The sequence below is a fragment of the Aulonocara sp. 'chitande type north' Nkhata Bay genome, linkage group LG19 (assembly GCF_057382095.1).
Source record: "Aulonocara sp. 'chitande type north' Nkhata Bay isolate Kocher_YH1m ecotype deep benthic linkage group LG19, A_spYH_male_GT1.1, whole genome shotgun sequence".
NCBI lineage: Eukaryota > Metazoa > Chordata > Actinopteri > Cichliformes > Cichlidae > Aulonocara > Aulonocara sp. 'chitande type north' Nkhata Bay.
In genome coordinates this window covers 17,240,901-17,266,538 of record NC_141362.1, presented here as the reverse complement: position 1 = coordinate 17,266,538, position 25,638 = coordinate 17,240,901, and the positions used below count along the sequence as shown (strand labels likewise).

The 25,638-nt window shown below is 38.9% G+C and overlaps 1 protein-coding gene across 4 annotated transcripts in view; it reads left to right on the top strand.

Annotated features, from left to right (window-relative positions):
* LOC147306764 (leucine-rich repeat and fibronectin type-III domain-containing protein 2) overlaps positions 1-25,638 on the top strand; it is a 144,709-nt gene that overhangs the window by 60,198 nt on the left and 58,873 nt on the right. For 3 of the 4 annotated variants that reach the window (XM_086274743.1, XM_086274744.1, XM_086274745.1), the window contains one exon: positions 22,963-23,081. The exons of the other annotated variant lie outside the window; for it this stretch is intronic. The gene's annotated coding sequence lies outside the window, so the exon portion shown is untranslated. The remainder of the gene's footprint in view (positions 1-22,962; positions 23,082-25,638) is intronic. 4 annotated transcript variants of the gene reach the window in all.

Here is a 25,638-nt window from a genome sequence, read left to right as displayed (position 1 = left end):
AATTAGCTACTTCTGTGTGTTACATATCTGTCTTTGTTAACAAGAGAAAACAGTCACAAAGAGTTGCCCCTTTTAATTAGCTGAATCAATTGCACCTGCTTTAATGTAAGATTTTATTTTGTCGTGACTGCACTTGTGACTTAGTAGTCATTCGTCCGTTCATCATTGTTTTGGGACTCTGCCTTGATTCTCATTTTACATCTGTCAGCATTGATTCTGCTTTCATTATTTATTTTATGTCTTTTGTGATTACCAGCCTGATGGCGATTATTATCATGGTTTCAATAAGCTAGTTAGTCCTTAGTGTATAGATATGTTCCCTTCCTTAACTTTATTCAGTGCCAGGTTGTTGCTGTTTTCTAGAAAAACCAACCAAAACAAAAGCATGATTAAAAGTGACTTTAAAACTTATTTTAAGCATTTATAATTTCAGTTGGTAATATCACCACACCACCACATGATATTTATCATAATTTCCACACATCCAGATGAGGAGAAAGGTGATTATGGACAATGGGCAAGACAAATAGAAACTTAGGAGCAACAACTCTCATCAGATTTTGTCTTCTGACACCCTTTGAATGACATCAGCATTAAAGATTTTGGCAGCCTGCATCATTCCCTAGCAAACTTTTAAGAAGAACCGAACAATTTCACAGGTACTGAATTGTAAATAACCTGCAACCATCAGAGATACAGTGGGGCAAAAAAGTATTTAGTCAGCCACCGATTGTGCAAGTTCCCCCACTTAAAATGATGACAGAGGTCAGTAATTTGCACCAGAGGTACACTGCAACTGTGAGAGACAGAATGTGAAAAAAAATTCCATGAATTCACATGGTAGGATTTGTAAAGAATTTATTCGTAAATTAGGGTGGAAAATAAGTATTTGGTCACCTCAAACAAGGAAAATCTCTGGCTCTCACAGACCTGTAACGTCTTCTTTAAGAAGCTTTTCTGTCCCCCACTCGTTACCTGTATGAATGGCACCTGTTTGAACTCATCATCTGTATAAAAGACACCTGTCCACAGCCTCAAACAGTCAGACTCCAAACTCCGCCATGGCCAAGACCAAAGAGCTTTCGAAGGACACCAGGAAAAGTATTGTAGACCTGCACCAGACTGGGAAGAGTGAATCTACAATAGGCAAGCAGCTTGGTGTGAAAAAATCAACTGTGGGAGCAATCATCAGAAAATGGAAGACATACAAGACCACTGATAATCTCCCTCGATCTGGGGCTCCACGCAAGATCTCATCCCGTGGGGTCAAAATGATCATGAGAACGGTGAGCAAAGATCCCAGAACCACACGGGGGGACCTGGTGAATGACCTGCAGAGAGCTGGGACCAAAGTAACAAAGGTCCCCATCAGTAACACACTACAATGGCAGGGAATCAAATCCCGCAGTGCCAGACGTGTTCCGCTGCTGAAGCCAGTGCATGTCCAGGCCCGTCTGAAGTTTGCCAGAGAGCACATGGATGATACAGCAGAGGATTGGGAGAATGTCATGTGGTCAGATGAAACCAAAGTAGAACTTTTTGGTATAAACTCAACTCGTCGTGTTTGGAGGAAGAAGAATACTGAGTTGCATCCCAAGAACACCATACCTACTGTGAAGCATGGGGGTGGAAACATATTGCTATGGGGCTGTTTTTCTGCCAAGGGGACAGGACGACTGATCCGTGTTAAGGACAGAATGAATGGGGCCATGCATCGTGAGATTTTGAGCCAAAAACCTCCTTCCATCAGTGAGAACTTTGAAGATGAAACGAGGCTGGGTCTTCCAACATGACAATGATCCAAAACACACCGCCCGGGCAACAAAGGAGTGGCTCCGTAAGAAGCATTTGAAAGTCCTGGAGTGGCCTAGCCAGTCTCCAGACCTCAACCCCATAGAAAATCTGTGGCGGGAGTTGAAAGTCCGTGTTGCTCGGCGACAGCCCCAAAACATCACTGCTCTCGAGAAGATCTGCATGGAGGAATGGGCCAAAATACCAGCTACTGTGTGTGCAAACCTGGTAAAGACCTATAGTAAACGTTTGACCTCTGTTATTGTCAACAAAGGTTATGTTACAAAGTATTGAGTTGTATTTTTGTTATTGACCAAATACTTATTTTCCACCCTGATTTACGAATAAATTCTTTACAAATCCTACCATGTGGATTCATGGATTTTTTTTTCACATTCTGTCTCTCACAGTTGAAGTGTACCTCTGGTGCAAATTACTGACCTCTGTCATCATTTTAAGTGGGGGAACTTGCACAATCGGTGGCTGACTAAATACTTTTTTGCCCCACTGTACATGCATATTAATATGAAAGCAATAAAACCAGTTATTAAGTTATTAGTTGCTATTTAAATGCAAGTGCAGATAAGGTAGCAGTATCTCTGACAAAGACAGATGGATATCACTGTCTCATAAAAGTATTTGGGCATTTTATGAGACAGTGATGATCACTTCTGAGCCATCATAAAGCCCTATTAAAGACTTGAACAGAATGTGAAATTAGATGTTAAAAAAATCTCAGCCTTGGCCCTGATAAAACCTGCGAAAGACACGTCTCTTCATCAAAAACTTGTCAGTGACCTGAAAAAGTGTCTGCCTTGATTAAAAAGTATTGATTGAGAATGGAAGGGGATCTGGGCTATTTTCTGTCAGCCAGAAGTGAAAAGAACAACCAAACTCTCAGCTTTCTATGGTGTTACGACGTGCACTGTCTGCCTAACCTGCCGTTTAGCCCATTGAAAGCTCAAGGGCTTCTTAGATACAGATTTGATTTTAAATAGAGCCTTCTGTGATTGTCACTGTCAAACACATACAATGGGACTTAGTTTGACAGTAGTTGTATTTGAATACGCTCTCGTATAACAGCATGGGTAATGTCTTTTATTCCTTTCTTCTGTTTTTTCATCTTTGGCACAAGAAAAAACAAAATGAAATGAGTTATCATTATAACATACATTTGTGCCGACAATAGAAACAGAAACAGACAGACAGTACATTCTGCAGCCTACACAGCCTCTTCAGTTTTGAGTAACAGTTCCTGGATGTGCTGTTGACAGTGATGATTAGAACCACAGCTGTTTGTTCTCTCAGAGCTGGTATGACTCAGAGCTTCATGTCTATCTAATATGTGAAACACTTCTCATATGCTGGAACTTATATCTGCTATCGTCCCTCAACTCCAACTGGCCCAACTGTCTTTATTGCTTATTGACTTGTCGGCAGTTTACATGAATACCATGCCATTGTGTAATGCATTTAGAAGGCTTCCTGTTAACTTTCCTATAAAAGTCAATCTGAAATGCATTGGGCAGTCCAATAAACAAAGATATGGTTGGATCACCACCTGAAGATTGATTATCACCTAAAAATTGATGTTGAAGAATAGAGCAAAACCCAGAAATGTGTTCGTTGTATAGATACTGCATATTATTTGTGTCAGTACTTTTATGAGTTCAGTGGAGGCTATACACATTTGTAGTGCTTCCATCAAATAAGCAATTTCGGAGGGTGGGTAGCCTGATACAGGTTTCCCCCCTTAGGGCTTATGCTATCCGCTCACTGCTGAGAATATTCAGTATTAGAAACTCCCATACTTGACCTGATTTTCTGCTCTTGACAGTATATGCCAAACTGCTGTCCCTGTGCACTACACTCTCAAGACCTGAATGGTGTGCAAGACTAAGTACTCGGACTTGTGCCTTTAAGTATTACATATGTTTAGGGTCCAGATAAGACTGTAGAAACCATCCAACCATGCAAACCTCCAAGTTGTACTAGAGGATGGTTAAAAGTGTGGTGTGATGGGGATAAGGAAACAATGATTAGGGTTTGGGAAACACTGGTTTTAGGCAAGATAGTTAGATATACTACTTTCCTATATCCACATCATATCCTTACACCTAACCACATATAAAAAAAATCTGTATTCCAACCACTTTTAAGTAAAGTGATAAAATTATAACATGGTGTACGCCTGGGTTTCATTTATAATAGACAGTAATTTATTACAGAGAGACTAGGAAATGAGCAGCTTTAATGAAGACCAAAATATCAGATAAGTGGGTAGCAACGTCAAAACTTCTTATTTTGTGGGACACTGTCAGTCAGCCTGAAGATCTGAAGAGGGACAAAACATTATTTGGTGATAAATTATGTGGCAAGTCAGACTCACACAGGCTGTATGCTTGTGCATTAAATGTATCTATATCATTGTTGGAACCAAAATATTAGATAGAAAATGTCATAATGTTTTGGCTCATTAGTATATACTAGCAGTAGACATAAATTGTGATTTGTATTGATCCCATTTGAACATCACTCCTCAAAAGAATGAGCTGGTTCATGGCAAGCTGTGCAAATTCATGGTCTTGAGAGGATTCATAAATACAAAAACCTTTCTGCAATGTACAGAACACAATTGTGCCCCCAAAAGATCAATCCATCGGTACACAAACAGCTGTTTCTTGAGCTTTACAAAAGTCTCCATTGTTGTGCAATCCCCACATTGTAAAAACTGCAATGTCTATATGATTGCATATATAACATTTGCAAGTTGATTCCTCATACGTCTCAATCCAAATTGAGTTAAACCGGATTAAATGGTATGTAGAAAGTAGCAGTGCACTGAACAAATTAATAATATTGCTGTAAGGGGACATTTTTCAGCAAAATGACTAACTACTCTAATGAGAATAATATGCAAGGATGTGATGCAAGGATTCAAACAAAACTCAGAAAACACGAGACTTACTTATTGCATACTTTATTGTACATTTCGATTTACACCAGTATTTCCTATTAATATAAACCTGATATTCATATATCATATATAAGTGACACATTTTATTTTTCAGTGTTATACATAAAGCAAACCCAAAGTTTTTCCTTCGCAAAAAACACTGACATTTTTGCTCTGGCACTTCAGCTTTGTAGTGTTTGTTTCAATTACCTTCAGTTTGGAACTTCAATTAGGAAGTCTGTGATTGGCTTAAGCTTCCACATGACTTAGTTTAGAATGGCACACACCCACATTATGTCCAAGTCATGATGAAGTTGTAATTGTTCCAGGGTTAGAGCAAGAGAATAAAACATTTTTAAAGTTTTCATCATTTTGTGAAGACAGAAACCTTAATAATTCAAGTTTGAAAGCTAAATAAGAAGGTGAGCAAACTGACTAAGAAGCCTGAAGACTCTTGAAAAAAACCTCAGAACTCAATTGCAGAAATAAGAGAACCTCCTTGAAGCATGGCCTTGTCATCAGTGTTCTATTAATCTGGCCTTTAGTGGAGTGGCTTTAAAGATAGCACTAGAGCAGGGCATATGACAGCCTGCCTGGAGTTTGATGAGTGGCATTTAAAGAGCTTTTAAGGGTACAAAGAAAAACATTATACGGGCTGAGGAGGAAGCATGAATTCTTTAGGCTAAAGCTACAAGGTAGAGGTCTGCGCGGGAATGTTTTTTTAGTCCCGCTCCCGCCCGCTCCCGCAAGGTTTTGTACCGCACCCGACCGCTCCCGCTGTATATTCAGTCTTTGTTCACCCGCTGCCCGCTTAAAATAATTTTCTACCCGACCCGACCGTTCCCGCTAAATTTAGATCTGGTTTCCAAAATCTCACATTTAAATGGGGTACCACCAAAAAATAGAGATAACAGATAAAACTGCAGGTTGTGCAATGATTGTATTTATTTTTCTTAAACAAGATGCATTTATCTGTCAACATGCAACATTTATCTTTTAACATGGAAAACGTGTTGCAAAAATAAAATAAATAAAAACGAATACAGCATTGTGGCCTACTTGTTATTTTTATGTAAAATACAAACGTAACATTTTTCTGTCAACACAGTAGGGAAAGTGTCGCGAAAAAAAAAAAAAGTCACTTAAAATTGTAAACAAAAGAACAAAATAGTTGGCCACTGCGAAATTAAATGGTTGTTTAAACTATCAGTTTAACGAAAAAATGTCCCAATGTCGAATTCAAGGTCTCTCCTACAAAAGAAAATATGCATATATAAATACAACAATAAACGACATCTCAAAATTATAAACTATTAATCAAATGAACGAAACTTACTTAAAAAATCCAAATTATTTTAAATTTCCATGCAGGAAAAGAATGTCACTGACTGATGAGGGTTTCAGTACTGAACGTCTCTCCTCCAAAATCCGACCACAAAGGCTGAATGCTCTCTCGGAAGGTGCACTCGTTGCCGGGATGCAGAGGACAAATCTTGCAAGGTTGCTCAGGGCAGGGAACTGGGAACTGTTGGAATTCCACCACTGCAAAATGTTTTGTTGACTTGATAATTCAAGTTTCATGGTCCTGTACTCCTGAATCTGAACATCTAGTGATTTTGATCCACATGATTCTTCCTCTTCCTCCCAATCTGAAAATTTATGAAGAACAGTAGGCCTTTTGGCAGGTGTTGGTTCAACATCCTCATCATGTGCATGATCAAACTTTAAATCTTCGATCATCTCCTTGACTCCCTGTATCACATTCTGTCGCCCTCTTTCATCTAACATTCTCAGACCTCGCAGATTTGGTGTCAGAAAGGTTGCTATTTTATAAAGCATGTGAACAGAATGGGATGAAGTGCTGTCTGCTGACAGTAATTCTTTCAGCCGTGTTACACAGACGGTTGCAATTTCAGAGAGCAGAGGGTCTTTTGTGGCTGATGTACAGTGCTCAATTAATCGCACAGACCACGGAAGAACAAGTGAGGCACTGGGAGCTGTGTTATCAGTTTCCAAGTCGTCAGTTGCCTCTTTGAAGGGTTTTAGGAATGATACTAGTAACTTAAGAGCAGTGTTGGTCAAGTTACTTGAAAAAAGTAATCAGTAACTAATTACTGATTACTCCCCCCCAAAAGTAATCCCGTTACTTTACTGATTACTTATTTTCAAAAGTAATTAATTACTTAGTTACTTAGTTACTTAGTTACTTTTTAAAAACACGATTTACAACCTGAAGAGGTGATAAAGTGATAGATCTTTCAGCCCAATTCTACTTTTTCTACATAATCCATCATACAAAATGTAATCAAATGGAAAAGTCTCTTTTTTTAACTTGTTTTATCAGTTTTAATCTTTTAACTTTATGCATCAAGCAAAACATTTAATTATATGCAACATTCTCTGACTTGAATAAATTAGTTTAACATTTAAACCTATTTTCTACACATTCCAGCACATAAAATAAAATATTTTTTGTGTTTTCACTCACTCTTTCAAACAGATGCAAGTAAAACACAGCAGAAAATAAATAAAGTCAAAGACTCAGCGGTCCTTTTGCTCTATTTTCACCTGTAAAGCAGGAGCAGGGTAGGCGGAGGGTTACCCTGGTGTAGGTGTGCTGCGGTCAGTTGAAGAATCCGCGCGAGTGTCTCTGTGAGTTTCCCATCACGTCGTAGCTACTCGGTGCTTGCTCGGAAGTTTAGGGTTTTTTTTCGCTGTAAAAAGAAGTTTTCTTCCCACGCACGATGGACGCTAATGTTTTTGTCACTTTTTATGGAATCAAACTCAAAGTAAGGTCAGTACTTCCACACTTTAAACGCTGCACGCTCATACTCTCTCCCGCACTCGATATATTATCCATTGTTGATCTGCACACAGCTGCTGTCACCAACGTCGCACTTGCTTACGTCACTGTCATGAGACATTCTCGCAAAAAAAATCACGGTTTTAGTAACGCAGTAACGCAGCGTTCCTACGGGAAAGTAACGGTAATCTAATTACCGATTTTGCAATAGTAATCCCTTACTTTACTCGTTACTTGAAAAAAGTAATCAGATTACAGTAACGCGTTACTGCCCATCTCTGCTTAAGAGTACTGATGCTAATGCGTCCGATCTTGTCATAATTATTGCTCTCAGTCAGCACAGATGCAATGTCTTCGTACTGTTCCAAGACAGAATTTAACATGTCAAAGTTAGAGTTCCATCGTGTCTCTATGGATTGTTTCAGTGACTTTTTAAGCTTGCCCTGCTGTCCTGAGTGTTTGAAATATGTAACCAACTTTTTGACATCAGTCAGAAGGCTAGCGATCTCTGGAGACTTTTCGATTATGGCAGTACCAAACGCACTGGAGAGAGTCACGTTTAGTATGTGCGCTGTGCAGTTTAGCCTCGTGTATTCTCGTAAGGCACTGATCATGTTGGCTCCACGATCTGTGACAAAAATAATCTTTTTGCCCATGTCTCTCGCATCAATGCCAAACACTCTGAGATTCTGCAGCAGGTGCCTTCGAATGTTTTCACCTGTCTTTGAGGTGCTTGGGTCAAAAGGGGCAGCAAAAAGCACTCTTGAATGTAGCTCAGATTGCTCATTAACGTAATGGATGGTTGCAGACAAAAAGGACGTTTTTCGATATGTTTCTGTCCATATGTCTGCTGTAACAGCGCATCCAAACTTCGATATTGTTGCAGTGATTTCCTCCACAACATGTTTACGTAGACTCTGAGCCCTCATTTCAACATTTCTTGACACCGTTGTGGGGTGTGGTAGTATCTCACAGACATTGAATTTTCCTATTCTTGCTGCTGTGTCGACCAAATGTTGGGCCAGCTGTGTGAAGCCTTTTCCAGAGATGGTATCATACGGTCGAATGTCTTGGCAAACAAACTGAACACATTTGTCTCTGGTTTCTTTTTTAAACTTCTCTGGCACCAGCAAAGATTTAGTAAATGCCAGTTTTGTTTGCCCCTTTGTGATGGGACATGAGTGCCGCCTTAAACCTGAGGTTCCAGTCTTGTGACTGCAAAAGGGTAAAACTTTGAGGCATTTATCGCATTGTACAAAGGGTAATTTTTTTCCATTTGCGTCTATGACGCATGAAAAAGACTCCCATACATCAGACTTGCCTGATGTGGGTTTCCTTAAAGTAAACTGACCGTTGTCTAATCCCAGCTGAACGTCCTTCAAGGAAATTGCATCTTCAGTTTGCTCTGCCATGTTGGTAAAGCGCGCTCTGATGCAGGTGATGCGCGCACAGAGTCACAGACTGTGCAAGTAAAATGCACGTGCAAAAAGCACTGATCCATGCGCTCAGTGCGTGTAACAGGCGTGAGCACTGGCTGTACCAGTGCTCAATTAGAATGAGGAAATCACAGATATGCTGTTCCGAAAAAATGTCGGGCACGCTATATTTTCAGACCGCCCGCTCCCGTTCAAATTACACCAGAGTTACCGACCGCTACCGCATTTTATTTGGAAATTTATTCCCGCGCCGCAAGAAATCTGGTCGGGTCCCGCGGCTCCCGCGGGACAGCCGCGGGAATGCAGACCTCTACTACAAGGGTAACAGGCAAACATTACACATACTGATCATCATGTCATTAGGTCTATCCCTGCTGGAAATATGATGGGGAATATCTGACAAGAGGGGTTATTCACCTTTTAGCAAAATATTTAACCCAAGCCTTCACAGCAATGACATAGTTCAGAGCAGGTGCATGAGTCTGTAGGGAAGGGAATGATTTTTAGTACCCAAAACATGTGTTCTATTTATATCAACTAGATCTTTTTGTGCTACATGAGTGCGTTTTCATGAAGCTTCAGCATGTATAAGGCAAGTGTGGGTGTAATACTGGCAAACTTGTCATATTGTATCATTTGAAGTGAACAAAGGGAACAACCATAGGTTAAACCATCATTCAGGGGCCACTGGGTCATTAAGATATCCAATGAATGCTTCCAATTAATGCAAAGCAAGACATTTCTTCTTTAAAGTCTATTAAAACTTAGAGAATCAGAACAGATCTGCACATAAAATGTGCAAATCTATTTCATTTCTAGTTTCAGTTAATAGAAAAAAAGGAGAAAAAGACATCTTTTTATTTTAGTGTGACTGACTACTGACAAAACCTCTAATGTTTTCCTGATCAAAGGAACTATTGATAGAGGGATGTGTTTTTCTTCCTCTAATTAGCTGGTGACACATATATTGTACTGCCAGACAACAAAAGCCCCACCTCATGCAAATGTGGAGCAACTTTTCATTTGCCTCATCAGAAGAGCTGACTCCATGCTGATGCTGAAGCTAAATATAGAGCCAGCCCTATTTATTCATTCATGTCTCTCTGGGGTGTTTTCTGGTATTTTTGTGCTTCAGCAACTTGTTTTTTGCCATGAGCAGCTGGATTTACAGCGCTCTGCAAACAGAAGGCAGCTTGTTATCAACAAACATCACTGTTTGATCAAAGGGAGGCAAGGCAATGCAGTCATATTTCACTGACTGACAGCATTCTGAATTTTTAATGGAATACTTTATGGGTGTTTTCAATAAGTTAATCACATGCGACACAGCCCAACCTTTGTATGTACAGTCATTTACAGGCTACTTTACTATTAACATCTCTTCTTATGTCAGTGAACTTTGTTTAATGTAATGAAATTTTCAGTTCTGCCTGTAAATCAGCTCACTGAAGGCTTGACCAAACACGAAAGGGGTGGACAATTTGGAACCAACCCATATGCAATTCTTTTTTTTTTTTTTATCGCCTCTCAGCGTTCTCAATTATTTATTATTAATTTAGCAGTTTTATAATATAAATAGGATTAAACAACGTATAGAAGACTGTTTTCCATGGGGTCACTGGGTAAATCCAAGAGTATTAAAAGGATTTTATGGTACAGAAAGATGTGTTTATTTATATGGCTCCATGTCCATCTTTTTGTGATTGATTTAATCATTAGGGCTTTAAATACTGCATGTCAAATGCTTAGTCAGAGTGGATTTATCCCTCTAGCAGAGGGTGGATTATTTTAATATTCCCAAGTTGCTAGACTAATTTAGATCTCATTTAGTAGTCATATTCTTTCTCCTCTTTTTTCTCTGTGTGAAGTGTAACTTTTCTGAATAAGGTGGAATGATTTTGCTAAACTTAAAAAAATGCCTGAAGCTTGGCAACACCAGCATAAAGAGTTTATATAAAATGACCATTGGAAAAAAAATAGAAAGCCATCAGAAGAAAACTCTGCAGAAGCTCATCAAATGAGTTTTCTACACATAGGTACTGGTAATTTCTTTGACCATACTATACAAACAGCAATGTAGACAATGTAGAGTTTCTCTTTGTGATGTAATTTTTTTATGTACAGATAGCACTAGGATAATAGGATGATTCTCCAGCAGCTTTCTTCTAAGATTTATTTGAAATAAACTAGAATACTGTATCAATCACACAGCATTTTAATATGCATTTCAGGTTTAGACTTGAGTATTCTAAGACCCTAGGAAGTATTTATTTATTTATTTATTTTACTCGATTTCATCAAGTACATTTATAGAAGCATCTGACCTTGATTCCTGCAAGATTCCATCTAGGACAAAGCAATATATAAAAGAAGAGCCGAGTATGTTCTTCCCCATCGCTTGCTGCATTGCGAATCCTGTCCAAATGGGGCTTAAGAAGGTATTAAAGAAGTGACTCCTTGATTAAACTGCTCGAAACTTCCATTAATGAAATGTCACCAAGAGACATTGCAAAGAAATAAGGAGATCACTCCCCCCAAAAAATAATTAATTAATTAATTAAAAGTTAAAAATTTTAATTACAATTTTTCTCTCTTCCGTTGCAAATTGGAAAAAAAAAAACTTTAAAAGTTCTGCTGAACTTTTAAACTACTGAAGAACCCAATCACTGCACAGGCTGTTTCATCAAAATATATTCATGGTACTTACATTTAATTTACTTACTATGTGGAATTTTCAGAATTACATACATGGCATTATTGGATCATAATTAATTTTTTGATGTAGATATCTCTTTAATGTTGTACATGCTATTGATTTTAACTATGTACACATTGTTCAATAGCATGATCTATAATATTGCAAGTAATCTGCAAAATAAATAACTCAGACTTTAACAGAAATAACATGTAGGACAAAGTACAATAACTGAATTCAAAATATTTGGAAACACCTAAAGTACAAGTACATTAAATCTGAGTTCCTGAGTAAATGTGCTCAGTTACATTCCCGGTCCTATATGTGGTCTTATGAAATTGTATTGGGAATTGAAAAGTTCATAATACCCTAGTCTAATGGCTTTGGTGACAAAAACAATTTACTGTCACATAATATAAACAAGCAAACAGAAAAGTCTGGCCTCCGTATTTTCTCTAGACTGCGGAAATGCTTAAAGAAATTGTAATTATTGGTAAAAGTGAAATCGTTAAGTAATGTTGATGTCATATCAACATCAGCAATGTCAATTCCTGAGTTTAGTACAAGTTTCACTGCTGTATACCCCAGAAACTTTGACAGATAAAACTAATTTGTCGTTTCCTCCTTTAATCTCCTGAGCCTGTAAGGATGCAATGAAAAATGTTGATAAGACAACTTGAAAACACAAAACATATTGTCTGGTGGGCAAAAATGAGGAGAAAAAAATAAAAATGTTTGTGTTGCACAAATATTCTTTATAGAAATATCCTTTATTCTCCCTTATTGGGGAAATTCAAGTGTTCCAGCAGCAAAGTCAAAGGTAGATGTGCAGATTCAGACAAAAGTAAAGAACAGAAAAATAAAATAGTGACTGTACAGTAAGTGAGGACAATTTTCAACATAAGAATTTTTTTTAAATGTACACAATGTGCTGTATATTTGTACTTAAACAAAACAACAGGCTTTTTACAGAAAATGGAAAAACTGTGCCAATGACAGCAGGGATGTAAACAACTATTTCTGTTTGTTGGGAGCGCTGGTGGTTATAAAGTCTAACAGCTGATGGGAGGAAGGATCTGGAATAACGCTCATTTGTGCACGATGCAGCTGTCTGTCACTGAAGGAGCTCTCCAGTTCTGCAACAGCTTCATGCATGGGGTGGGAGACATTGTCCAAGAGTGATGTTGTTTTTGCCAGAGTTCTTCTGTCTCCTACCACCTGCACTGCACTGGGTCGAGGGGCCATCCTAGGACAGAGCTGGCCTGATGAGCTTATCCAACTGCTTCCTCTTAGCTTTAGATAAGCTGCTGTTCAAATAGACAACGCTATAGAAGATGCCTGAATCCGCCACAGAGTCAAAAAACATCTCAGTTTCCTCAGCAGGTAGAGTCTGCTTTGACCCTTCCTGTAAAGAGCATCAGTGTTGTGACTCCAGTCCAGTTTTTTGTTCAGGTGAACACCCAGGTACTTATAAGAGTCCAATATCTCAATGCCAGTTCTCTGGATTTCCACTGGTGTCGGTGTGGTGGATCCACGCCTGTGGAAATCCATCACCGGCTCCTTGGTTTTCTCTGAGTTGATCAGGAGATGGTTCCACTGACACCAGTCCACAAAGTCCCGAATCCACTGTGTGTACTCTGAGTCATTCTCACCTGTAATAAGGCCAACTATGGCAGAGTCATCAGAGAACTTTTGTAGATGGCAGCCTGGGGAGTTGATAGAAAAGTCTGCAGTGTACAGGATGAACAGGAACGGTGCCAGCACAGTTCTCTGCGGGGCCCTGGTACCGCAGACCAGCCTGTCAGAGATGTAGCCCTGTGTTCTCACATACTGTGGGTGGGCAGTGAGGTAGTCCAGTATCCACTGTGACAGGTGATGGTCCTCTCCTGACAGCTCCAGACTATTCGGGATGGTGTTATAAGCACTGGTACAGCAATCAAAGGTGCAGCCATCATAACCAAAAGCCTTATGTACCTGGACTGCTTTTCTATACACAACTGCTCAAATCAAAAGTCTCTGAATGTGTTTCAGTGATAGAGCAGCAAAGACAAATGAACCATCAGTCTGGTCTCCATTATCTGTTTTAACACACACACACACACACACACACACACACACACACACACACACACACACACACACACACACACACACACACCTACCTATGTATCTGTAAATAGCTGTTAGACATTCCTAAGTCATAAAGGATTTAGCGCTTGAGTGTTTGACACACATTTAACGCCTACAATAGTGCAAGAATGTGACATACAGAGGTTGCTTATTAGCATAATGCAGGCACACTGACCAGCTCCAGTGTGGCTACAAACCTTTATGATACAAATGTAGGTGAAGCTACAACAGCTGAGGGAATTGTGAAAGCAAAGAAATGGCCTAATGACTTGATGATTTGATCCAAGCAACCATTTATTAAATTTAATCATAATATAACTATCAGAATTAATAGCACTGGAAAATTTGACTTTACACACCGCATTTCAAATGTTTTTGAAATTATAAAGCAGTTTCAGAATTATTGTACTTAAAGATCCTCAACCAAGCATATTTGCAAATGCTTAAAAAATATTCTGCTTTGAATATTAATTTGTATTTGATACGTGTGAAGCATTTCTAATCAGGTAATGGATTAATTTTTTTGTAAAAGTATTGATCCTCACTGAAATGATGCAAAATGAATGGATGATTTTCCTTTTAAAAACTTGTTTAAAGATATTTCATATATCAATTTTTGTAACAGTTTGTGTCTAAGTCACAATTGTAAAAGACATCCTAGAGAGGAGGCTTCCAAATCTTTGTTTCAGTTACTGTCACTTGATTCATATGGAGAAACTTTTCTTTAATGCACATCATTCTGTACAGTGTAAGCAAAACACACAAGCTTATACAGTTCAAATATGGTTTTTGCTGGGTTCTTTAGAGAATGGTCCCGAACAGAATACTGAAAAAAGTTAAATTGGGAGACAAGCATCTTACTTACTTACCTAAGCTGTTTATGTTAAAAAAAAAAACATGTTAGAAAGGTTATAAGTACTGACTTGTATGTGTTTGCATGTCTGATGCTTTCCATGACTCACCACCTCACTCTTCTAGCCAACATTTAACCTAATATGGGAGGAAATTAGAGCTCCCAGAGAAAACCCACCCAGGTCAGAGGGCATAACGTTCTATAACATTCACACCTCCAAACCTTGTAGTTGTGAAGCAACTGTCATACATCTACTTTAAAGCATTAAACCTTATGCCTTGAAGGTAATCAAAAGTAAGATTTAAATTATGCTTACTATATTTTCAGTCATGATTAACAAACACACACACTGATAAGCACAAAACCAGAAATGGCACTCAAATACAAAAGATATCCGAATAGGGAAAGTGTTTTCTGCCGATGAAGTGTTAAATGAGACATTTTTGGTTTTTTCACTTGACTGTCTGTGATTAACTCTGACAAGAAGATAAATGTAGTGTATGGCCGTCACAATGAAAGTACCCTGGGGCTTTGGAAACTACAAGTTAGTGCCGTGACTACAAAACTACTTGCACTTAACTAACCCATTACTCAACTCAAATTTAATCCATAAATTTGACAGGACTTAACCTTAATTATTCCCTGTTTTTATTAATGGACAACAAATGGCCTTTCAGTTAATAAGCTTTTGCTGTTAATAAAAATGCCTTGACGTTAATTAAAACTCTGTCTCGATGACAAATGTATGCATTCGTCATCTGTGTGAAAGGCATTCAAACAGCCTAGTTTATTTTAAACAAGCTCTGTTTTAAAAGCGGTTGTCAAGTGATGCTTTTAGGGTACAAGCTATCAGACATATAATTCACTGAGTACATTTCAATACCTTAGGCATGTTCTGTAAACCGTAAAATGCAAGAGTCAAAACAACACCATAGTGCCGTTTTCACCGAGTGGTTGTTTGCCAAAAAGAAAAAGAAACAAAAGAGACTGCATGCCACGAGCAGAGGTTAGAAAGAGAGATCCCATGTATTCATACTGTATGGGCTGACCTTTGAAAATGCCAGCCTTTGTCGTCAAGGAATGACCCTCTGGCAAAGGAGAGCAGTTTCACTGCTGCAGTGCCTACATGCATAATGTGTCCATCAGCTCGGACCCGTGTTCTTTTACTGAGAACTTGGTGTGAAGGAAATGTTTAAAATGAATGAGTCAGTTGGTGTTTTTGTATGCAAATGAATAGCAGTTAGTGTAAACAGGGTAGATAATGCACAGGACAGGAGATGAAATGAGCTTGTTTTGGGAGTTCATTTTGGGTCTAATACATTTTAACATTTACAGTACACTGAGTTTAATAGACGCAAGTGCATTTTAACCTGACAGCAAAAATGAAAACAGGAGCTGGAGGTGCAGCGTCTTTATAAAAGCCTCCTCTCAATACTCTTCCTAAACACATTTTACAACAAGAAAGAATTTTGGATTTTAAAACATGTCATTGCTTTTTGCATACATCTTGTGTACAGCACTGGAGGGCCAGTTTACACAGGCGATTACTATATGCAGCTTTATCATAGCTCTTCCATGCAAATGAGACCACAATCTCATTTCTGCATCAGCCTGTTGGGATGTTAAACTGTGTGCAATGCACTGTATTACACTTTCCTTCCCACCATTTCACACCATGTACACAGACTGTGTAAAAGAAATGGAATTTAAAGCCTTTTGTGTTTGAGTGTTTCTTAAAAAAACAAAACAAGATATCACAAGTTAAAAACTGAATGCACCTAATGCTCTGAATTAGCTTTCATGTGTTGGATTCTAATTGAACCATATGCTTTTTAATGTTGCATTCAACATTAAGCTTGTAACTGAGACCATAAATGAGGAATATGATTACTATGCAACAAACCAAGTGAGCTGCAAGATCACCATCACTGTCATAGAGTTCTGTTCAACAGGCTTAATGTATTTGCTGCACATATTATGTGCAGTATATGGTATTAACATATAATAAACATATAGGGATAGGATATAGTAGTTACATTTGTAAAGCTTGGGTAAAAATATTGGTATTATGAGATCAGAGCAGACAGGCCTACTTTACATTAAAGTTACTCCATCCTGCTGTTATTTGAAAATCCATGTTTGATTATTCCTCTGCCAAGGGGGAGGAATTGAGAGGAAAAAAAAAAAAAGTACAAAGCTGCATTCCCTGAGATCTGCTAGCGTGGTGGGTTATGGGCAAAAATGAGCCTCTATAAAATCGGGTGCAGCTTTGGATCACTGTCTTCAAAAATTCCAAAATAGGCTATTGGCCTTTGCAGAAGATGTGCTCTCTACATAGGCTTCTAGTTAATTTTATACATTTTCTTCACTAATTTGTTGTGACCACTCTCCATCCCCCACACAAGCTGCTTCACAACACAACTCTCCACATATCCTCACTCGGTATTCTCCTGAGAGGTCAAGCAGCAAGACTGGTTTCAACAGTTAAGCATGTATATAATGAATAAATGGTTGCTGGTTGGAGCCAAGGTAGCATTAATTCCTTTCAAGCTGATTTTGCTCAAATACATGAATTATGAACCAAAAGGCCCTCTGTGGCAAACAACAATTTGTGTGCTGCAAAGCTAAAGATAGCACTAACAGCAGGTCAAGCTAACCTCCCCTGCACTGAGCCTACAGTGTTGTAAAACCACAGTAGGTTCAATGAAGAGGTGGTTCAGAGAGCTTATTTAAATGTAATGTAAGACTGAACGCATGCCCATACAGTATGAAAGAAGTGAGGCAAGTGATGCATATATTAATAATGTATGGCACAGTTGGGGTGCTGGCAATGACAAAATAGCTATTTAAATGGGTGAGACAATGTGCTAGCTTGCATGCTGGGATATGAATGTATGAAGTTGAGAGGTAGCAAAGCATTGCAAAATGTTTGTTTGGTAACTTTTTCTAAAGGTTCACTCATTCTCAACTCTACCATACATCTCTCATGTTTTCATGATTTAGTTGAATGGAAGGATTTGTTTGTTGTTGTTTTTTTCAGGACTGTGTGCCGTAAAGTAAAAATGACTTTCTGTTATGGAAAATAATCTTCAGGCCTACTTTTGAGTCTAGACATATTGTTCGTATAAGAGTTTAAGGTGACTTTAGAGGAGTGTTACGTCTTTGAAGACACAATTTATTAGCATTCATAGGTACAACCCCGCCATCCACCCCTGCCCTTCTCCCAGCGCTTGGATCAAAACGATGCCAACAGCAGGGCAGAGGGACGTGTGTGGCATTCTTTTTGACTTCACATCTATGAGAGACCTCATTTGCAGCTCAGGTGTCATGTGCAAATTCTTTCAAAGAGGTAAAGTCATGGAATACTCAGCTTATCTGCAACGCTTTGATAACAAGCCTCTTTGCAAGAGATTGGGTGTGATTTGAAAGATCAATACATCAGGAATAAGGAGAATGCACGTAGATGTGCATATGCTTGACCTTGTTTTGTAAAAGACAAAACAAGGTCAATAGAAACTTCCAGGACTTCCTCTCTCCTCAAATGTTGGCTTGTACAACAGATTTGTGATGTGGATGCACATCTGTGGTTGACAGTGAAAACTCTTTATTCAAGTAATTTCTTGAATATTATTTAGTATTTCTCATTTCTTATTAAAGTATTATCCATCCATTTTGATCATTTGGCATAAATGACCATGCATAATGACTGATGAAAGTAATTTTGAATCAGATGTTCTCAGGATGAGCTCTTGCCTTTCCTAATGCATCTGATATTTATTTGCTTGCATGCAGCTTGTTTTATACACTCAACAAAAATATAAACGCAACACCTTTGTTACTGCTCCCATTCCCCATGGGATGGTCGTAGAGACCTAAAATTCATTCCAGATACACAATATAACCATCCCTCCCAAACAGTGGTCACAAATCAGTCCAAATGTGTGGTAGTGGGCACATCTGCTATATTGAGATAATCCATCCCACCTCACAGGTGTGCCACATCAGGATGCTGATCTGACATCATGAGTAGTGCACAGGTGTACCTCAGACTGCCCACAACAAAAGGCCACCCTGGAATGTGCAGTTTTGTCTCACAGCAAAATGCCACAGATGCCACAAGCAATGAGGGAGCGTGCAATTGGCATGCTGACAGCAGGAATGTAAACCAGATCTGTCGCCCGTGCATTGAATGTTCATTTCTCAACCATAAGCCGTCTCCACAGGCGTTTCAGAGAATATGGCAGCACATCCAACCGGCCTCACAACCGCAGACCTCGTGTAACCACACCAGCCCAGGACCTCCACATCCAGCAGGTTCACCTCCAAGATCGTCTGAGACCAGCCACCCAGACAGCTGCTGGAACAATTGGTTTGCACAACCAAACAATTTCTGCACAAACTGTCAGAAACCGTCTGAGGGACGCTCAACTGCATGCCCGTCGTCCTCATCGGGGTCTTGACCTGACTCCAGCTCGTCGCTGTAACAGACTTGTGTGGGCAAATGCTCACATTCGATGGCGTCTGGCACGTTGGAGAGGTGTGCGCTTCACGGATGAATCATGGTTCACATTGTTCAGGGCAGATGGCAGCTGAGAATGTCCCAGTTCTTGCATGGCCAGCATACTCACCGGACATGTCACCCATTGAGCATGTTCGGAATGTGCTTGACCGGCGTATACGACAGCGTGCACCAGTTCCCACGAATATCCAACAACCTCGCACAGCCATTGAAGTGGAGTGGACCAACATTCCACAGGCCACAATTGACAATCTGATAGACTCCATGCGACGATGTGTTGCACTGCATGAGGCAAATGGTGGTCACACCAGATACTGACCGGTTCTGGGTCCCCAGACCCCCAATAGCGCAAAAAACTGCACATTCCAGGGTGGCCTTTTGTTGTGGGCAGTCTGAGGTACACCTGTGCACTACTCATGATGTCAGATCAGCACCCTGATGTGGCACACCTGTGAGGTGGGATGGATTATCTCAATATAGCAGATGTGCCCACTACCACACATTTGGACTGATTTGTGACCACTGTTTGGGAGGGATGGTTATATTGTGTATCTGGAATGAATTTTAGGTCTCTACGTCCATCCCATGGGGAATGGGAGCAAAAACAAAAGTGTTGCGTTTATATTTTTGTTGAGTGTATGAAGGAAGGGACCACCACAGCAGAGGTATTGTACCACTCTAGCAATTTTTAGGTGCTGAGAAATAAAAAGGAAAAGTAAGGAAAAGAATATTATTTTTTCAGTGTGCCATGTTTCACTCTCTTACATCAACCATAATCCAGAGTGACAGCTGTTGATGACCTACGCCACATGTATGCCAACAGCAGCGCCTCAATTATACAGCATGAAATTGTAACTGTCTGAATTCCAGTTGAACTTTTACAACTCCATGCCTGTTTGCACTTGAACAATGTTAAGCCCACCACGAGCCAGTGTGGGCACTTGGGCTGCCGTAGGTGGGTTTACGCAGAGATGGAGAACACTGCTTGCAGGCTCTGGAATCTCATTAAGTATATTGTTTTGCCAGAATGAAAGCAGAGGTGTACTTGGCAACACCTAACCGCTTCAACCAAGGGAGTCAGGAAATCTCTGTGGCTTAGTAACATCTCTCATTGCAGAAAGAGCTTGTCAATGGGATTTTGGGAGGATATGCTGCTGCCTGTCACCGTGACAGAGGCAGAACTCACTTGACACAACAACATAACACTTTGCCTCTAAAGGAAAAGTTTGTTTTCTCTTTTTTTCACTGATTGTAGTTTTTATTAGGAATTGCAGCTTAACATTCCCATGAATTTGTTGTTTCCTAATGAACAATGCGGTCGTGGTCGTTGATTAGTTAGCTTGAAAGGTTAATTTATATTTTGCATGGCAAATATTGTCTCAAACATTAATTTCCAGCTAGTAGGAAAAAAGTGAGAAATTGACGTTTACCTGTGCTTAAGTGTATAAACTTCTTAATTGTTACAAGATACACGTTACAGCAATTATTGTTGTGTGTGTTCTTGTGTTCTTAGTTGTATTGAATTCAGCAAACATTTCCACTGTGAGGCAGATTCCAGTCACTGGAATAAACAATGATTGCATAAAGGTGGAAATGATTACTTAGGCCTTTCTTACTTTGGACAAATCAAGATTGTATCCAGATTGATTTTAGAAAGGCCTATACACTAAAAAGCAACATGAAATCACATTTTGCACATTTGATCCAAACCACGTTTGGTGGTTAGGTGGTTTGAAATGTGATTACAATTGGATTTGTTCAGATGTGTCTCACTGTGGACACTTGAGATGCACAAATCGCATTTAAAATGAGCTTTTGCACCACTCACTCATAACAGTGGTGTCAAATCTACAATGACAGATGTGCTGAGAAAATCCATGCAGCTATGCACCAAACATTATGGAGAACATATTGATGGGTTTGTGTACAGGTTTGGTGATGTTTGGAAATACAAATCTCACCTGATTACTCAGTCTGTGTCTACAATCTGGAAAGAAACCCCAACATTTTCTGAAAGAGTTTCAGTATTCTTAAGTCAACATTCAGACACTGTGCATGGAGAAAGATTCCAAAATTGCAATGCCTATCAATGAGTTTTCTTAAAAAGCATATTGGCTTAACATGAGTTATCATTAAATAGATCATAGTTTATGACTGAATGGAACACAGATGATCTGAATTTATAGAGACCCAGATTATTTGGGATGGAGGCAGAAATTGGCTCACCGTTAGAGTGAGTGGGGACATGTATCATCCCTACAGCACTGAAAAAGTGATCATTTGAAAAACTTGATGCGAAAATGTGTCAGAAACAGTGTCCACAGTCTAGATGGACCATGACATAGAGGTGAAGAAATGTAATCAGTTGCGCTCTGTTTATCTGTGCCAAGGATGAGGACCCCACTTCAGTGTCCCCATTCTGAGCAGCAGGTGATGTCTTAGATCTTGAAATCCAACTTTATTTCCTCTTTTCCCATATTGACAGTGTTTGTAGATATATTAAAGTATCTTTATTCATTTGAATTAAGCCAAAACAATTAATTTACTATTGGTACATGTGTAATAGTTTTACATTGCAGCACAATGAGCCATTAGCTTGAGTGACACTGACAAAGTCATTAGAAGTACTTTCTCCTGCTAAGAATGATCAGAAAACTGCAGACTGTGTACTCTGCAGATTGTCTAGGGTATCCATTTCTGGTTTCTAATAAAAATACTTTCACTTCTGTTCATTTGGAGAAACATAAAAAAAAATGTGAACAGACTAAAAAGTATCAACATGGCTACACTGAGTTGAGAATATATTTGTTTTCCATAATTTTATGTGAGCAAACCATTTAAAGAAGCTTCACATCTCTGGAGCTACTGGCAGCTTTTAATGGAGATACTGTAAAGAATGGCTATTTTCAGAGATCAAGCCATCTGCTTTTTTGTTATGCTCGACTACTGCGACACAGTGCTTATTATCCAGTATCGAAGTGACACTATTTAATTTGGTGTGTCTTGTCCGCTGCCATAAGATTGCGGCTCCTTCTGGTTCATCCAGTGAGATTTGGCAAAGACGGGTGCTTGAGAGATGCAGATCTTTAGAGGAGCCTTGTTTTTGCAGAGACGCATTATTCTACAAGAACAGTAGAAATTGTAATGGGACTTCAAAATTGCTTTTTGTTTGTGCACCTCACCTGATGCAGCCTGAAGCCAGAACACACAGTTTTTGCCTAAATAAACACTCTGAAACCAGCTTGTGTCTACCTTTCTCTCCCTCACTTTCGGTGCTTTTATCTGCTCTCATTAGGATGAGAAGCTGCAGTGGGCTCTGGGAGGACATGTGCTATGACATGGTCACAGAATTTTAATGAGGAGATTTATTAAGAGCTGTATTATTCCACCATTCACATTTCCTCCCTTTATGAAGCTAAGAGATTTGGTCAGGGAGGCCTCTTCCGAAACATCTTGGACCTGAGTCAGCCTCTGTTTGACCTTTTTAGATACATCTTTATATGTTTCCCCTTAACTGTGAAGACTGAAAAAAATCCACTTTGAGTGATGTAATCATCAAATCGGAAAGCAAAAGGTGTTTTTTTTTTTTCTTTTTTTCTGCCCCTCCTACACTCTAAAGTGCACTTTCAATATAACCGTGTGCTTTTGGCACCAGATACCAAAACTGTTGCTTAATTCAGCATTTTTATTATTTTACTGTTGTTGTTTTTAGTATGACCAGATGAACATAACTTCCTATTTCTAACAGTGGGGTTTTTGTTGTGCACCTTCTGTTTTAGGTCACCTAACAGACTCAACAGATGTGATTGAGAACCACATAGAAGAGTGGTTGTATGAATAAAGATGAATCAATATGAGTTTGGATACCTGACCTGACCACACAACAGATGCTTTTACTGTGAGTACAAATATAATACACAAGAAAGTATAGTCATTCAAGCTATAGTGGTAGAGTCTAACTTGTTAGTTTACTTAAGTTCTGTACTTAAAGTAGGAAGAGAATATTTCCCCACCACAACCACACGTTGCCAACAAAAATTTACTTTTGAACCCTGCCAACTCTCAGAGCTCTGCATCAAATTAATCCTTCTTTGAGGTTCACTTTTGCTTTGCATTCAGTTTCTATTAATCTCCCTCGTAGCCTCTTCCAACATGTTTATTTTTTTATTTTTTTGTATAGGCAGAATTTCTTCAGTTATTCATATTTTCCACCATTTCTTTGAAAATACTTAAAAACAGAATGTTAACTGAGCTTTGATTTTCCCAGGAGGTGCAAATTGATGATAGAGTTTCTGGGGTGCTTCAGTGTTTTAATTTCAACAAAAAATGGAGTTGTAAAAGTTCAACTGGAAAAGAAAGAAACAAAAAAAAAACCCTTTCATTTTGTGCATCATTTTGTCATGTTAAACACTTTGACACTCCAATGTGCCAAAGCAATAATAATATCAAGACCCCTTTAGCTCATGTTACAGAAATGACTATGTGAGCAACTCCTAACAGTTTCACAGTTACATTGTGTATGTGTCCATGCACAAATACAGGCTTAAAGCACCAGACTTGCTTGTGGTTCTCTAAGGATGGAATTTATGTAGAGGCTAAATTGGCACTAAATACCACATGATGCCCTTCAATGACCTGTCAATTCAATTGTATTTATATCACACCAAGTCATAATAACAACCACCTCAAGCTGCTTTATATTGTAAGGTAAAGACCCTAGAATAATACAGAGAAAATGCCAACAATCACACGATCCCAGGACAAAAGGCATACTGTGGAAGAGAGCCAGACATGAATATTAGCTAATGATTACATGCAAAGCTTCCATTGCAAACTAGTTCATGTATTTATTAATTCTAGGTTGGACTATTGTAATTCATTATTATTAAGCTGTGCTATAAGCTCCTCGAAAAGCCTTCAGTTGATCCAGAACACTGCAGGGACTAGAAAGAGCAAGTATATTTCTCCCATATTAGCTTCACTTCATTGTCTCCATGTTTAATTGAGATTCCAATTTAAATCTTTCCTCACGTACAAGGTCCTAAAGAATCAGGCCCCACATCTTATCTTAAAACATCTTATCCTCACAGTATCTTAACAGACCACTTTGCTCTTAGACTGCAGTCTTACTTATGGTTGCTAAGGTATGCTTCTTCCTGCTCCTTTTTGAACATGAACGTTATTTGGAGTTGTGGTTGCTCGTTTTCCTTTTGTTTTGCTTTGTTCATTTGTCTCTTTTAATTCTATTTTGTTGTACTTTTTCAACATGTTCAAAATGAAGATTCAATCAATCAATCAATAAGGTATCTAAACATAGAATGGGAGATAGAGCCCCTCTACTATGGAACCAGCTCCCAGTTTCACTCCTCGTGTGTTTAAACACTACTGTATTTAATCATTAGTAATTATTAAACTCTGTCTGTCTATGCCACGGTCTGTATTTTGCCCCGTCTCTCTGTTCTCTTCTCTTTTCCCTCACTCAACCAATTAGGGCAGCTTGCTGCCCCTCTCTTTGCCTGCTTTTACCGATGGTTTTCTTCTTGTTAAAAGGGAATTGCGTGATTGTCTGGGTTTCTTTCTAATATTGTAAGGTCTTTAGCTTACAATATAAAGTGCCTTGAGGGAATTGTTGTTGTTAATTTGACCTATATCATTAAAGTGAATTTAACTGAACTCATAAAAGTAAAACCATATCTGCTGAAATCCATATTTGTTCATCTTTTCTGTCAAGCACAGATTCACACATTCTTCTTTCTGGCTGTTGAAGCAATTTGAATAATTTTCTTTGACAGTAAACATTCACTTTTTTTTTTTTTTTTTTTTTTTTTTTTTAGCTCATCAGCTAGCTCATCAATGACAGCTGTAATTCTTGGCTGTTTGACATGATGTCTCCTAGTTTCTTTTTTTTTCATTGCCAAAGGTGTTTGGAGACTCTTTGAATTTCTTCTCACTCATTATGGATGGATGTATTTCCACCATGGCAGCACGGTTGTACACTAGCTGTCTGTTTGTCATAAAATAATCTATAGCGTCTTATAATTTGGAGAATTAAGGGGACAAATAACAATAATAACAAATTTTCCAAATAAGGTATTTACCCCTTTTTTCACTACAAAAGCATTCTATTTGCTAGACCTTTACACTATACTGTAGGTGACAAGAAACCTTTGGTGCTGGGGGGTTGGTTTTCAGGGCAGTAAGTGTTGACCAATTCACATCCATAGTAGGTCTTGGACTGGTTGCACTGATATATTTTTAAGGTTTGTGGTGTTGATTAGATTTACTGACTGAATTTGTACCTTTATACTAGCTTTAGTGGCTACAGGTTGGAAATCAGCCATATAGCTCACGTACCATCTGCTTATATCTTGTTGATCTCAGTTGGCTAAATCCACAAAGAGCAGTGAATATTGTAGTAGCTGGAGCTCACAAAACAAATTATCAGGTGACTTGCT